The sequence below is a fragment of the Schistocerca piceifrons genome, chromosome X, assembly GCF_021461385.2.
Source record: "Schistocerca piceifrons isolate TAMUIC-IGC-003096 chromosome X, iqSchPice1.1, whole genome shotgun sequence".
NCBI lineage: Eukaryota > Metazoa > Arthropoda > Insecta > Orthoptera > Acrididae > Schistocerca > Schistocerca piceifrons.
In genome coordinates, this window is record NC_060149.1 from 912,392,148 (window position 1) to 912,408,625 (window position 16,478).

Consider the following 16,478-nt stretch of genomic DNA (forward strand, 5'->3'; position numbering starts at 1 on the left):
ATTAGGTGGCAGCACAATGCACCTAATATGAAAAACTTATGTTTTTGGGAGTGACCGGATACTTATGATCACATAGTGTATGTAGCCATAGTGAAATGGTGCAAACTATGACCGAGGCCGCACAGACGTGGGTGATGCTCGGCGGAAAGGCAGCCCATCGACACCGACCACGGACGACAATCTCCAGGCAATCGAGGAACTGATTCGCAGCAATCGCTGATTTTTCGACGACGAGGACCTTCAGACGGCGACTCTGGAATGACTCAGAGACCGGGAGGCGATTTCTATCGTCGACGAACTGAACGATTAGTAGGAAGTTCCCATCAGTGCTTACAGAGACTTGGTGCCTACGGTGAAAGACAGTCTCGCGTATCTGTGTCACTCTGAAGCGTATTGCAGTATTCAATTAATGTTACTTGGCCTGCCACAGTAATGCGTAACTTACTTTGTGAAGTCCCCTCGTACAGCGATAAGTGCACTCCGACACTCACTTGCACAATGAGCTGTAGAGATCCGATGGAAGTGTAGAAGCTGACAGTGTGGCAGTCTCTGCACAACTCCATGTGGAGGTGGCGCGATTTGTTATATAAGTTATCCTTGTCGGACTGGGCGTGTGCCTCGTGAGCGAGCGAACCCAGCACGCAAGTGTATGCTGTAACAGCGGAGGTTGCCTGGCAGCTCCTTTTCCTACACGACCTTGTTCTCGTTCCAGAACGAATTTTCACTCCGCGACGGAGTGTGCGCCGATCTCACACTTTCTGGCAGATTAAAACTGTGTGCCAGGCACGAACTCTGGCTCGGAACATTTGCCTATCGCGGCCAAGTATTCCACCGACTGAGCTATCCGAGGACGACTTGCGATCCGCCATCACAAGTTTACTTTCTCCAGTATATCATCTCCTACCTTCAAAACTTCACAGAATTGTCGTTCATATCTTGCCGCTCTAACACTACTGGTAAAAAGGATATTGTGGAGAGACTGCTTAGCCACAGCCTACAGGGTGAAAGACAAGGTCCCAGGTTAGAGCCCCGGTTTTAAGCTGCTAGGTAGTTTTCATTACTACTTCTGCTGCTGCTCATCGGCACACGGTACAATACGTCGCAGTTGGCCCTGAGAACTGCCAAGATGACAGGGAACAAATTATCCCCTGAAGTGTAGCACGATCTGCTATGTAGTTCCCTTGTACGATATGTAAATGATACACAAGAAAACATAATGGCGTCAAGTGGCAAGAGCATTCGTTGATTTTGGACGGAATGTCAGGAAGCAGGCAGACGAGACCTTTTCTACCTGTCGCTGTCTGGAAATTCCAAAGCTCCGACTGAAAAGGGGTTCGCCGCAAACCAACAACACAAACTGAAGGCATTCCAACTTTCAGCAATGTACATCTAGAAGAGATGGACAAAAATATAGAATACTAAATAGCCACAACATTACCATGCCTAATACGGTGTAGATATACGGCTGGTATTCAAAACAGCTTCCAGTCGTCTCGGAATGGATAAGTACAGGTCCTGTATGAATTTCAGGGGAGTCTTACATCAATCTTCCTACAAAATAGTGATACTTTCGGGCAACGATGGGGATCAATGATCACGCACCCTTCTCTCCAAAGTAGACCACAGATACAGAGATCTGATGACTGTGCTGGCTGGGGGACATGCGACAATCCATCCTTATATTCACAAAACTAGTCCTGGACGATGTGAGCTGTGTAAACAGGGGTCCAGTCGTCTTGAAACACAGCATCACCGTTGGGGAAACAAACATTGTACCCTGGGATGGACGTGGTCAGCCAAACTGGTCACATAATCCTTGGCAGTAATGCAACTTTGCAGAGCAGCCCTGGGGCCCATGGAATACTATGACTGTCCAAATAACCACCGAACGCGGAACATGTTTCACTCTTGGGACGTAAACCAGGCTAGAAGTCAGAAACTGAAAAACAAGACTCGTGCAACTAAATGACATTCTTCCATTTCTTTACAGTCCAGGTTTTATTGTTTCGGCACCATGTTTTCCTGTTACAAGCATTTTCATCACTAATGTGTGGTTTTCAAATTACAACTCAAACTGAAATTCCCAGCTTATGGAGATCGCATCGTTTTGTTTTGGTGCTGGCAAGGTACGCGAGTACGACATTCAATTTTGGAGTGACTTCTACAGCTGTCGTCGTCTTACTTTTCGGCACAATCCTCTTCTACTTCTACATGGTTACTCTGCAATTCACACTTAAGTGCCTGGCACAGGGTTCATCGAACCGTTTTCATATTACTTCTCTACTATTCCACTCCCAAATGGCGCGTGGGAAAAAGGAAAACCTAAATCTTTCCGTTCGAGCTCTGATTTCTCTTATTTTATTATGATGATGATGATTTCTCCCTACGTAGGTGGGTGTCAACAAAATATTTTCGCATTCGCAAGAGAAAGTTGGTGATTGAAATTTCGCAAATAGATCTCGCCGGAAAAGAAAACGCCTTTGTTTCAGTGACTGCCAACCCAACTTGCGTATCATATCAGTGACACTCTCACCCCCTATTGCGCGATAACACGAAACGAGCTGCCGTTCTTTGCACTTTTTCGATGTCCTCAGTCAATCCTACCTGGTAAGGATCCCACACCGCACAGCAATATTCTAACAGAGGACGAACGAGTGTAGTGTAAGCTGTCTCTTTAGTGGACTTGTTGCATCTTCTAAGTGTCCTGCCAATGAAACGCAACCTTTGGCTCGCCTTCCCCACAATATTATCTATGTGGTCTTTCCAACTGAAGTTGTTCGTAATTTTAACACCCAGGTACTTAGTTGAATTGACAGCCTTGAGAATTTTACTATTTATCGAGTAATCGAATTCCAACGGATTTCTTTTTGAACTCATATGGATCACCTCACACTTTTCGTTATTTAGCGTCAACCGCCACCTGCCACACCATACAGCAATTTTTTCTAAATTGCTTTGCAACTGATACTGGTCTTCGGATGACCTTACTAGACGGGAAATTACAGCAGCATCTGCGAACAACCTAAGAGAACTGCTCAGATTGTCACCCAGGTCATTTATATAGATCAGGAACAGCAGAGGTCCCAGGACGCTTCCCTGGGGAACACCTGATATCATTTCAATCTGCAAACAATCTAAGGGGGCTGCTCAGATTATCACGTAGATCATTTATGTAAATCAGGAACAGCAGAGTGCCTATGACACTACCTTGCGGAACGCCAGATATCACTTCTGTTCTACTCGATGATTTACCGTCCATCACTACGAACAGTGACCTCTCTGAGAGGAAATCACGAATCCAGTCACACAACTGAGACGATACTTCATATGCACGCAATTTGATTAATAGTCGCTTGTGAGGAACGGTATCAAAAGCCTTCCGGAAATCTAGGAATTTGGAATCGATCTGAGATCCCTTGTCAACAGCACTCATTACTTCATGGGAATAAAGAGCTAGCTGTGTTGCAAAACAACGATACTTTCTGAATCCGTGTTGGTTATGTATCAATAAATCATTTTCTTCAAGGTGATTCATAATGTTCGAGTACAGTAAATGCTCCAAAATCCTACTGCAAATCGCGGTCAGTGATATGGGTCTGTAATTCAATGGGTTACTCCTATTTCCTTTCTTGAATATTGGTGTGACCTGTGCTACTTTCCAGTCTTTAGGAACATACCTTTCATCAAGTGGCTGCGTACTCTGAAAGGAACCTGATTGGTTTACCATCTGGACCGAAAGACTTGCCTTTCTTAAGCGACCGTCTGTCATTATCAGTCAACATACCCTTCCGTCCGCGTTGTGACTTAGCGGTTGTAATTTCCCGCTTTCCCTGTAGACGCTGTATAAATCTTCGACATGACGCCTAGTGAAACGTCTACAGACGTTAAAGTAACCTCTGGCGTGCCACAGGGGAGTGTTATGGGACCATTGCTTTTCACAATATATATAAATGACTTAGTAGATAGTGTCGGAAGTTCCATGCGGCTTTTCGCGGATGATGCTGTAGTATACAGAGAAGTTGCTGCATTAGAAAATTGTAGCGAAATACAGGAAGATCTGCAGCGGATAGGCACTTGGTGCAGGGAGTGGCAACTGACCCTTAATATAGACAAATGTAACATATTGCGAATACATAGAAAGAAGGATCCTTTATTGTATGATTATATGATAGCGGAACAAACACTGGTAGCAGTTACTTCTGTAAAATATCTGGGAGTATGCGTACGGAACGATTTGAAGTGGAATGATCATATAAAACTAATTGTTGGTAAGGCGGGTACCAGGTTGAGATTCATTGGGAGAGTGCTTAGAAAATGTAGTCCATCAACAAAGGAGGTGGCTTACAAAACACTCGTTCGACCTATACTTGAGTATTGCTCATCAGTGTGGGATCCGTACCAGGTCGGGTTGACGGAGGAGATAGAGAAGATCCAAAGAAGAGCGGCGCGTTTCGTCACTGGGTTATTTGGTAACCGTGATAGCGTTACGGAGATGTTTAATAAACTCAAGTGGCAGACTCTGCAAGAGAGGCGCTCTGCATCGCGGTGTAGCTTGCTCGCCAGGTTTCGAGAGGGTGCGTTTCTGGATGAGGTATCGAATATATTGCTTCCCCCTACTTATACTTCCCGAGGAGATCACGAATGTAAAATTAGAGAGATTAGAGCGCGCACGGAGGCTTTCAGACAGTCGTTCTTCCCGCGAACCATACGCGACTGGAACAGGAAAGGGAGGTAATGACAGTGGCACGTAAAGTGCCCTCCGCCACACACCGTTGGGTGGCTTGCGGAGTATCAATGTAGATGTAGATGTAGACACTGCGGCTTCCTCGGTTACGGAAGCACCCACCACACGAGCACCAACTTAGTTCCGACACAATGCACTCACAACTACACACAACACTGTTCTGATCACGACTGACGCTAGCAACATACTCGTATTAAGGACACACAACGTATGCTGTTCTTGGTGGTCAAATAAACAGCGGCCGGCCGCGGTGGCCGTGCGGTCTAGGCGCTGCAGTCCGGAACCGCGGGACTGCTACGGTCGCAGGTTCGAATCCTGCCTCGGGCATGGATGTGTGATGTCCTTAGGTTAGTTAGGTTTAAGTAGTTCTAAGTTCTAGGGGACTGATGACCTAAGATGTTAAGTCCCATAGTGCTCAGAGCCATTTGAACCATTTTTGGAAATAAACAGCGCAACGTGTAGGATTGGCTAGCACCTGCATTTATGTTCAAGCACACATTTCTCGCAGTGTTTCCATGTTTGTCTCCAACCCCTATACATCTGTGCGGAATGTGACGGAGGATGCAGGATGTACCGAATAATTTACCTCTCCTCGCTCCATCCGTGGATGATGCACGGTAGAAAAGACTGTCGGCATCTCTTTGTATAAACCCCAAGTTATCTAGTATTACGTTCGTGTTGATGACGTGACAAGCCTTGACATCGGCTCTCGGGGTTCTGAAAGTAATGCTGTGTCTGCAGCCCTAGGCAACTAATACACTTTCACTCTGTGCTACTCTACGTCGTCGTCCTCGTCGTACGACTTTCAGTTGCCCGAAGTCTCACACCTTCGCACCATCGATACCAACAATATGTTGTACGCCTGCGGGCCTATACATCCGACGTGCAATCACATTCCATTATGTTGGAATATTTAAGCGAAGTCGTACGACCCCTCAGTTACGTGCGATCGAGACGGAAAAGCCGTTTAGCTTCATTTACGAACACAAACTATTATGCCCAGAGTGATTCCAAATATTACTGCCCTGACCAGCAAAGAGCTGAATGGTTGGAAACTTCCTCAGAAATGAACTTGCTCTGTACGTGTTATTAACATAGCCTCCAAGTTAACAGGAGTAGTTTGAAAGTTGATTTTATAACATGGCATTAGACTGTTATGCTGATTTAGTAAGATGATAATATAAATTATTCGCAGTGTTTTTAGCGTCAACGACACGGAGTATTTACAGTGATAAATTTCAAAATTACGTCGTTATTCATGTCACTTTCCGAAAAAGTCTAAAATAGCGCTCTTAACAGTTTAGAATTCCAGCAGTATGAAAAAAATATTATTATTTTTTTTTTACAAAAGTAATCTCTAGTATCACAATAAGCAACGAATACAAGATGAAGTTTGCAAAAAGTAAATAATCAATTGTTTTAAGGAGGTGGTTCCACTTTGGAACCACCGGGATATACAGTTTCCACACGCCCATGATTTAATGTGATATATTTGAAAACAATCCCAGATCTCGAAACTTCGATGAAATCATAGCGCCTAAAACAATTACAGGTCTAAATAACAAGTAAAAATTGGTCTAAAATTTAATAAATTTATATCAGAAGTAAATACTGACCCCATGGTTCCATTTCAAAACCAGTAGTAAAAACTCAAATTTATGTTACAATAACTTTAGATATAAATACGTTCACTGTCAGTGATCTCAGTATGACCAATAGAAAAAAATATGTCAAAATCTCCTACAATCAAGTAGCCCAATCTCCGCGCCGACTGTTGCCTTGAACACTGTAAATGACTGTTTATAATGCACTAAATTCGTAGAAGTACCACAGTATGCAACTAGATGTCTGTATTGCAATAGCATCGTCAGTTTCCATGTGAAAGACACTGGTACTTCAAACAGAAGATTAATAAAATGGTGGTTTGAGGCAGAAACCAGTGGTACTCAAACCGTTAAATAAGACACACTGCAACATATCTTCATCAAGACACTTTCACGCTCTTGCACTGTTGTTGAACCGAATCAGTTCTCATGAACTACAGTTTTGAATGTATCTCTCTTAACCTGTATCCTAACACCTTGGTTTCCACGTGGGTTGCATAGCTGTCCGACAATAATTAAGGACCCACACAGGCGGCTGTGTTGTTGTCTGCAGACCCTTCCTTATCAATTATTACGTTATACAGTAAACATATAAATTTTATTCTAATATTCGCACGGTAAGAGCTTTCTTCAAAAGCCTTCAATAACACCCGCAATTTGCTGGACATTACAGCAAACACACACACTTAAAATTTTTTAGCCTCTGACACATGCTTGTTGAACTTCCTAACTTGGAATTACATACTTGTCAGAATGGAGTCACATTTTTCTATTTTTTTGTTCTAAAGCAGAAAGGGGGAAGAGTTTAACGTCCCGTCGACGACAAGGTCATTAGAGACGGAGCACAAGCCTGGATCGGGGAAGGGTGGGAAAAGAAACTGAACGTAACTTTTCCTAAAAGATAAGCGAATGAAAACGTAAACCTGAATAGCCGGACGGGAGTGAGCCAACTTCTTCCTGTATGCGAGTCCAGTGTCTTTCACCACTGCGCCACCTCGCTCGGCCAGTCAAGTTAACTGTAGAACCTATCACGACTGTTATTTACATAATCCCACGTATAGTGTCAATACAGTAAGTTGTCCTCTCCTTTTTATGCAGCACCTTCGTCCAATACTTCTTCCTTTTTCTGCGCCGCCTTAGTCTTCGTCTAAAAAAAGAGAATTGTAAAGGTAAGGGAACAGGTACAATATGTTGTTTGTCAAGCATGGGACAGTCTGACGAATACGTGAGAGTAAGTCGTACTACTACGGCCGTACGATATCATTGCTAGTTTATATTCAGCCTTAAAACAAAGACTTTTTCCAACGATCCCTCTAGTAGTGGCCTCAAATGACTTATGGGGGGGGGGGGGGGGGGGGCGGAGAATCCCTTTTCGTCTTCGGTGCTTCTACAGGTCACGTTTAAACTCATTCACTCAAAAGTAATCTGCCTTAATTGTTTATGCAGAGTTTCCATGTACTTCATCAAATCTGACAAGCAATTAAGTCCTTAAAAATTAATTACACACATCAAAAAAAGTTTTGCATCACCTCGGTTTCGAGAGCTCCGGAACCTGTACGGACAATTGGATAGAGATCAGCATAAACATCATTTCCGCCCTTTTTATTGCTCATGAAAGCCACACATTGCATGTTGTACCACCATATAGCGAGACCTTCAGAGGTGGTGGTCCAGATTGCTGTGCACAGCGATATCTCTAATACCCAGTAGCACGTCCGCTTGCATTGATGCATGCTGTATTCGTCGTGGCATACTATCAACAAGTTCATCAAGGCACTGTTGCTCCACATTGTCACACCCCTCAACGGCGATTCGGCGTAGATCCTTCAGAGTGGTTGGTGGATCACGTCGTCCATAAATAGCCCTTTTCAATACATCTCAGGCATGTTCGATGGGGTTCATGTCTGGAGAACATGTTGGCTATTCTAGTCGAGCGATGTCGTTATCCTGGAGGACGTCATTCACAAGATGTGCACGATGGAGGCGCTAACTGTCGTCCAAGAAGACGAATGCCTCGCCAATATGCTGCCGATATGGTAGCACTATCGGTCAGGAGGATGGCATTCACGTATCGTACAGCCGTTACGGCGCCTTCCATAACCACCAGCGGCGTACGTCGGCCGCCGATAATGCCACCCCAAAACAGCAAGGAACCTTCACCTTGCTCCACTCGCTGGACAGTGTGTGTCTAAGGCGTTCAGCCTGACAGGGTTGCCTCCAAACATGTCTCTTGCGATTGTCTGGTTGAATGCATATGCGACACTCATTGGTGAAGAAAACGTTATGCCAATCCTGAGCGGTCAATTCGGCATGTTGTTGGGCCCATCTCTACCGCTCTGCATGGTGTCGTGGTTGCAAAGATGGACCTTGTTGTGGGTTGGCAGGAGAGCCAACACCGTTTTATTAGAGGAAGCCGAAAGGCACGCGTTTTAGCTCACGCAGGCTGGCGTGAGGTCTGGAACAGGTCAAGGAAATTAGAATTTAGAAAAACGGACGTAGCTGGTGGAATACTTAACTTTAATCCATTAATGATGAGCGTCGCTCTTGACTGTACATGATTCATAATATCAATAGTAACTGAACATGGCGCCTTGCTAGGTCGTAGCAAATGACGTAGCTGAAGGCTATGCTAACTATCGTCTCGGCAAATGAGAGCGTATTTTGTCAGTGAACCATCGCTAGCAAAGTCGGTTGTACAACTGGGGCGAGTGCTAGGAAGTCTCTAGACCTGCAGTGTGGCGGCGCTCGGTCTGCAATCATTGATAGTGGCGACACGCGGGTCCGACGTATACTAACGGACCGCGGCCGATTTAAAGGCTACAACCTAGCAAGTGTGGTGTCTTGCGGTGACACCACAGACCTCGCCATGGACGTCGGGAGTAAAGTTGCGCATCATGCAACTTATTGCGAACAGTTTGAGTCGTAACACGACGTCCTGTGGCTGCACGAAAAGCATTATTCAATATGGTGGCGTTCCAGTCACGGTTCCTGTGAGCCATAATCCGTAGGTAGCGGTCATCCACTGCAGTACTAGCCCTTGGGCGGCCTGAGCTAGGCATGTCATCGGCAGTTCCTGTCTCTCTGTATATCCTCCATGTCGGAACAACATCGCTTTGGTCAACTCCGAGACGCTTGGACACTTCCCTTGTTGAGAGCCCTTCCTGGCACAAAGTAACAAGGTGGACGCGATCGAACCGCGGTACTGACCGTCTAGGCATGGTTGAACTACAGACAACACGAGCCGTGTACCTCTTTCCTGGTGGAACGACTGGAACTGATCGGTTGTCGGACCCCCTCCATGTAATAGGCGCTGCTCATACATGGTTGTTTACATCTTTGGACGGGTTTAGTGTCATTTCTGAAGAGTCAAAGGGACTGTGTTGTGATACTACACTCCTGGAAATTGAAATAAGAACACCGTGAATTCATTGTCCCAGGAAGGGGAAACTTTATTGACACATTCCTGGGGTCAGATACATCACATGATCACACTGACAGAACCACAGGCACATAGACACAGGCAACAGAGCATGCACAATGTCGGCACTAGTACAGTGTATATCCACCTTTCGCAGCAATGCAGGCTGCTATTCTCCCATGGAGACGATCGTAGAGATGCTGGATGTAGTCCTGTGGAACGGCTTGCCATGCCATTTCCACCTGCCGCCTCAGTTGGACCAGCGTTCGTGCTGGACGTGCAGACCGCGTGAGACGACGCTTCATCCAGTCCCAAACATGCTCAATGGGGGGACAGATCCGGAGATCTTGCTGGCCAGGGTAGTTGACTTACACCTTCTAGAGCACGTTGGGTGGCACGGGATACATGCGGACGTGCATTGTCCTGTTGGAACAGCAAGTTCCCTTGCCGGTCTAGGAATGTTAGAACGATGGGTTCGATGACGGTTTGGATGTACCGTGCACTGTTCAGTGTCCCCTCGACGATCACCAGTGGTGTACGGCCAGTGTAGGAGATCGCTCCCCACACCATGATGCCGGATGTTGGCCCTGTGTGCCTCGGTCGTATGCAGTCCTGATTGTGGCGCTCACCTGCACGGCGCCAAACACGCATACGACCATCATTGGCACCAAGGCAGAAGCGACTCTCATCGCTGAAGACGACACGTCTCCATTCGTCCCTCCATTCACGCCTGTCGCGACACCACTGGAGGCGGGCTGCACGATGTTGGGACGTGAGCGGAAGACGGCCTAACGGTGTGCGGGACCGTAGCCCAGCTTCATGGAGACGGTTGCAAATGGTCCTCGCCGATACCCCAGGAGCAACAGTATCCCTAATTTGCTGGGAAGTGGCGGTGCGGTCCCCTACGGCACTGCGTAGGATCCTACGGTCTTGGCGTGCATCCGTGCGTCGCTGCGGTCCGGTCCCAGGTCGACGGGCACGTGCACCTTCCGCCGACCACAGGCGACAACATCGATGTACTGTGGAGACCTCACGCCTCACGTGTTGAGCAATTCGGCGGTACGTCCACCCGGCCTCCCGCATGCCCACTATATGCCCTCGTTCAAAGTCCGTCAACTGCACATACGGTTCACGTCCACGCTGTCGCGGCATGCTACCAGTGTTAAAGACTGCGATGGAGCTCCGTATGCCACGGCAAACTGGCTGACACTGACGGCGGTGCACAAATGCTGCGCAGCTAGCGCCATTCGACGGCCAACACCGCGGTTCCTGGTGTGTCCGCTGTGCCGTGCGTGTGATCATTGCTTGTACAGCCCTCTCGCAGTGTCCGGAGCAAGTATGGTGGGTCTGACACACCGGTGTCAATGTGTTCTTGTTTTCATTTCCAGGAGTGTATATCCACAGTGAACGTCTATCTTCAGCAGTTCCGGGAACTGGGGTTATGCAAAACTTTTTTTGATGTGTGTATTTAACAGCACGAATCTTTATATACGGAGGGTGTCCCACAATTCATGTTACACACTTATATAGCTGGCAGAGGGGATAGTAGTTGAAGTGTTACATGAGAACGCAAGTATGGAAACTTCATCCAACGACGGAACAGATCGTCGATGTTGTAGGTGCCAGCGCCTGTAAATGTATGTACATACAGGGTGATTCCATGATGATATTACTAATTGTCAAAGATGATTGAGAAGGATAAATGTATCATTTTGAGCTAAGGGTCCCTGTACCGGAAAGGAACGAGTTATAATCGCAACCAAACTGATACTTCTATCAGTGGAATACATGCACCGGTACTGTTGTTGCCAAGGTTGTAGGGAAAGCAGCTTTCAGAGGTGACAGTTTGGACCAAAACAAGAAAAAAACATCAAATAAACATGGGTTCAAAAATGCTTAGCTGAGGAGCTATAAGAACTTGCTCATGTTCGCTGGTGTGAAACACATCTCCTGTATTAGACAAGTGCTCGTATCTCATAAGGTGTGCATTTTACAGCCCATGTTTAATAAACTTTTTACTTTGTTTTGGTCCATACCACCACCTCTGAAAGCTGCCTACTCTACAATTTTATCAACAACAGTACCAGTATATGTATTCCAGTGTCAGAGGTATCAATGATTTTCGCCTGCGACTTTCGACTCGTTCGTTTCCGAATCAGGAATCCTTACCTCAAATTGATACATTGATACTTTATCATCCTTGAAAGTCTGTTGTATCATCATTATTATAGAATCACCCTGTATATGCATTTATAGGCGCAGTTTCCGGAAAAGGGTCCTACGTAAAGCTTGAGCCATTAAGTCCCTTCTACAACCTCTACAAGAGTGTCACCCGAATTGTTAAACGCCCTGTGTAATGTTCCGTAGCAGGTGTTATACTAGCCACTTCAGTTAGGAGATCGCATTTATTTCTCACAACGTGACACATACAGTTCAAACTTCGTTTACGACAGTTAACTGAATCGTTCTTAGACCTATCAACGACAACGTCTTACGACAAAATTCTCTGTCATTTTACAAACTTACCAAAATTTAACTGGTATAGTAGTAATACACAGGGTGATTCTTATTAACGTTTAAAGACACCCGAATGAACGTAGATGCCGCTGCGACAATTAAAGACACACGAGGCCGCAAATTTCGGGAAATACCTCACAAGTTCGTAACAAATCTTGAACATACGACGTCACCAGCGCTTCGGCTTGTCGATCCTACACGAGCCGGTAGGGGCAGCGCTACACATCGCTGCAAATTTTTGTGATCTGCTGTAAAAGTAGGACTTACAAAATTATTGTTCTCGCTGTAGCCACGCAAAAGCTGTCCTCATTGTGTGTTTCTTTTCTTTTGTCCCTTTTTGCTTACAGACATTTAGCAAAGAACACATAGATCATTTACTGGTGACGACGGAACTCAGAAACTTAAATTCGTTTACTTTTGACTCAACACATTAGGTTTTTGTTGTTCTGTACTTCACAATAAACTAGCGGAGACCCGTAAATAAAACAGAAAATCTTACCTCAATGTAGCCACATAACTATCTAATGCAGTGAAAGAAAAAATACTGTCTTTCAGAAGCAAGGCTTGAACCCTGAGCCCAACGCGCTGAAGTAGCGCACGCAGGCCCGGAGCCACACAGACGTGGTGTTGGGATGACCACGTGCGACAGACCGATAGGCTCAACTGCTGCACTGCGCCGACGTCACATGTCAACATTTGTCATCCTCTTTTGGGGTATTTCCCGACATTTGAGGCCCCTTTTGTCTTAAATCATATGTCTCAGCCGTCTCTTCGGAGTTTTTTTTAACGTGAATAAGAATCACCCTCTGTAGTACGCTATCTTAACGTAATTAAATACCGAGCGAGGTGGTGCAATAGTTAACATACTGGACTCGCATTCGGGAGGACGCCGCTTCAAATTCGCATCCGGCCATCCTGATTTAGATTTTCCGTGATTTCCCTAAATCGCTTAACGCAAATGCCGGGATGATTCCTTTGAAAGGGCACTGCCAACTTCCTTCCATCCTTCCCTAATCCAATGGGACCGGCGACCTTGCTGTTCGGTCCCCTCCCCTAGACCAAATAACTAACCAACGTAATTAATTGAAGCCAACTCATGTCACCTGAACTGGAACTGAAATAATAATACTGCTTGTAGTGATGCCACAGTAAATGCGCTACATAAAACACGTGCGTGTATTTCACTGTCGACAGTACTCATTTCCGGGTCATACTGTCCATAAAGAATTAAAATCTGGGAGCAACTCCACGATGAATTTCTAGGTAAAACCACCAGTGTGCTGACAACAGGGTTCACTTTGTGCCTCCATTTAAAACGCGTAATCGTCCATAAAAATATGCCTTTGTCAATGTTGGCCACGCTATATAGTTAGACTGGAATAAAATATATAACTGTGATGCTGCACTGCCGCCGCCCCCCCCCCCCCCCCCCCACAAAAATGGTAGAAGAAAGGAGGCTTCACAGGTTGATAGAGTATGTGATGTTATTCCAGTAATTACAAAATCAAATGTAATGTCTATAACTTGGCAGTATGAGTTCATTTATCAGCATGACGTCGTACTCCCTCTGGTCCTAATACGTGCATCGATTCGGTTAGGAGAGTGACAAAGCCGTTCTATTCTGAGGAAACTGGCTAACAACTGTTGTAACTCGTTCTTGATAGCCTATATAAAGGTACTAGGACGATGATATATCTGGGGATCTTGTTGACCATAGGAGCACCTCAACATCAAGCAGATAGTTTACAGACACACATGCCATGTGTGGACGAGTATTGTCCTGTTCGTGTCGACCGTGTTCCCTCAATCACTACCAGTTGTGACCTGAAGTCATATCCGATGGCTCCTCCCACCATTGCACCAGGAGTAACACGGCTGTGCCTCTCCGAAACAGTTGAAAACTGGTAAAATAAGAAACTCACTGAAAAGTAAAAGCTCTTACGTAGTTTATGGCATTTCCAGCAAGGTACTTAAAGCTTGTTCCCCACAGATAAGTAGGATTCTCAGCCACGTATGTAATAGCTCTTTAGAGCAGGGTGTTTTCCCCGATAGACTGAAATATGCCATTGTAAAACCACTGCATAAAAAGGGGGATACGTCGGATGTCAACAACTACCGCTCAATCTCTCTTCTGACAGCTCTATCAAAAATTTTTGAGAAAGTGATGTATTCAAGAGTAGCCTCCCATATTTGAAAAAAAAAAAGGTACTAACAAAATGTCCGTTTGGTTTTCAGAAAGGCTTTTCACCATAAATGCTATATATACGCTTTCACCGATCAAATATTAAATGCTCTGAATAACCGGACATCACCCATTGGTATTTTTTGTGATCTCTCAAAGGCCTTTGATTGTGTAAATCATGGAATTCTTTTAGATAAGCTAAATCATTATGATTTGAGTGGGGCAGTGCACAAATGGTTTAATTCATACTTAACTGGAAGAATGCAGAAAGTTGAAATAAGTGGTTCATGTAATGTTAAAACAACAGCTGACTTCTCAAACTGGGGGGCTATCAAGTACGGGGTCCCACAGGGTTCGGTCTTATGTCCTTTACTGTTCTTGATATACATTAATGACTTACCATTCCACATTGATGAAGATGCAAAGTTGGTTCTGTTTGCTGATGATACAAGTATAATAACAACATCCAAAAACTAAGAACTAAGTGATGTAATTGTAAATGATGTTTTTCACAAAATTATTAAGTGGTTCTCAGCAAACGGACTCTCTTTAAATTTTGATAAAACACAGTATATACAGTTCCGTACAGTAAATGGCACAACTCCAGTAATAAATATAGACTTTGAACAGAAGTCTGTAGCTAAGGTAGAATTTTCAAAATTTTTAGGTGTGTCCATTGATGAAAGGTTAAACTGGAAGCAACACATTGATGGTCTGCTGAAACGTCTGAGTTCAGCTATGTATGCTATTAGGGTTATTGCAAATTTTGGTGATAAGAATCTCAGTAAATTAGCTTACTATGCCTACTTTCATTCACTGCTTTCGTATGGCATATTCTGGGGTAATTCATCGTTGAGTAGGAAAGTATTCATTGCTCAAAAACGTGTAATCAGAATAATTGCTGGAGCCCACCCACGGTCATTCTGCAGACATCTATTTAAGGATCTAGGGATCCTCACAGTAACCTCACAGTATATATATTCACTTATGAAATTTGTTGTTAATAATCCAACCCAGTTCAAAAGTAATAGCAGTGTGCATAGCTATAACACCAGGAGAAAGGATGATCTTCACTATGCAGGGTTAAATCTGACTTTGGCACAGAAGGGGGGAAATTACGCTGCCACAAAAGTCTTGCACCTACCAAACAGCATCAAAAGCCTGACAGATAGCCAACAAACATTTGAAAATAAATTAAAAGAATTTCTAGATGACAACTACTCCTACTCATTGGCTGAATTTTTAGATATAAATTAAGGGAAAAAAAAACTGCTGCTAGTCTCCGATCAATGGTGCGGAATAACAACGTTGCAAGTGGCCTATTTCTTGTACTCGGATAGCAGGCGCAGATATGAGATTATGATGTGCGTGGTACTCAGTAATGCGATCCTCCCTTTTAGCGGTCAGACGTCATCGCCTGGAACACTGACGACGTTCCCATGCTGTCTAACATCGCGACACTCTTACAAACGAATGTCCTACAAATCTGAATACTGCACGTTTCGACCAGCGGCCAAATGAGACCCACAATGGGGACACTTTCAAACTCTCGCTGGTACACGGGATCTCCGTGTAATTTATAGTGATCACTCAATACCTGACGCTGTTCAAATCACTTATACAAGGTCTGTTCAAAAAAATCCCGAACTTTGTCCACAAAAAATTTTTCTACACTTACCTTTTACTTTGAGGGATGAAGTAGAGAAGGCAGCAGAGATCAAATAGGTAAAAAGACGAAGGCTAGTAGAAATCCTTGGGTAACAGAAGAAATATTGAATTTAATTGATGAAAGGAGAAAATATAAAACCGCAGTAAATGAAGCAGGCAAAAAGGAATAAAAACGTCTCAAAAATGAGATCGACAGGAAGTGTAAAATGGCTAAGCAGGGATGGCTAGAGGACAAATGTAAGGATGTAGAGGCTTATCTCACTAGGGGTAAGATAGATACTGCCTACAGGAAAATTAGAGAGACCTTTGGAGATAAGAGAACGACTTTCATGAATATCAAGAGCT

General features: G+C 44.7%; 1 protein-coding gene across 4 annotated transcripts in view; it reads right to left on the reverse strand.

Moving 5' to 3' along the window:
* The window catches only part of LOC124722711 (tetratricopeptide repeat protein 39B-like), a 336,578-nt gene that overhangs the window by 298,455 nt on the left and 21,645 nt on the right, over nucleotides 1–16,478 (reverse strand). The window contains exon 1 of one of the 4 annotated variants that reach the window (XM_047247849.1): nucleotides 446–561. The exons of the other annotated variants lie outside the window; for them this stretch is intronic. The gene's annotated coding sequence lies outside the window, so the exon portion shown is untranslated. Of the gene's footprint in view, nucleotides 1–445; nucleotides 562–16,478 lie in introns of those variants that run through there. 4 annotated transcript variants of the gene reach the window in all.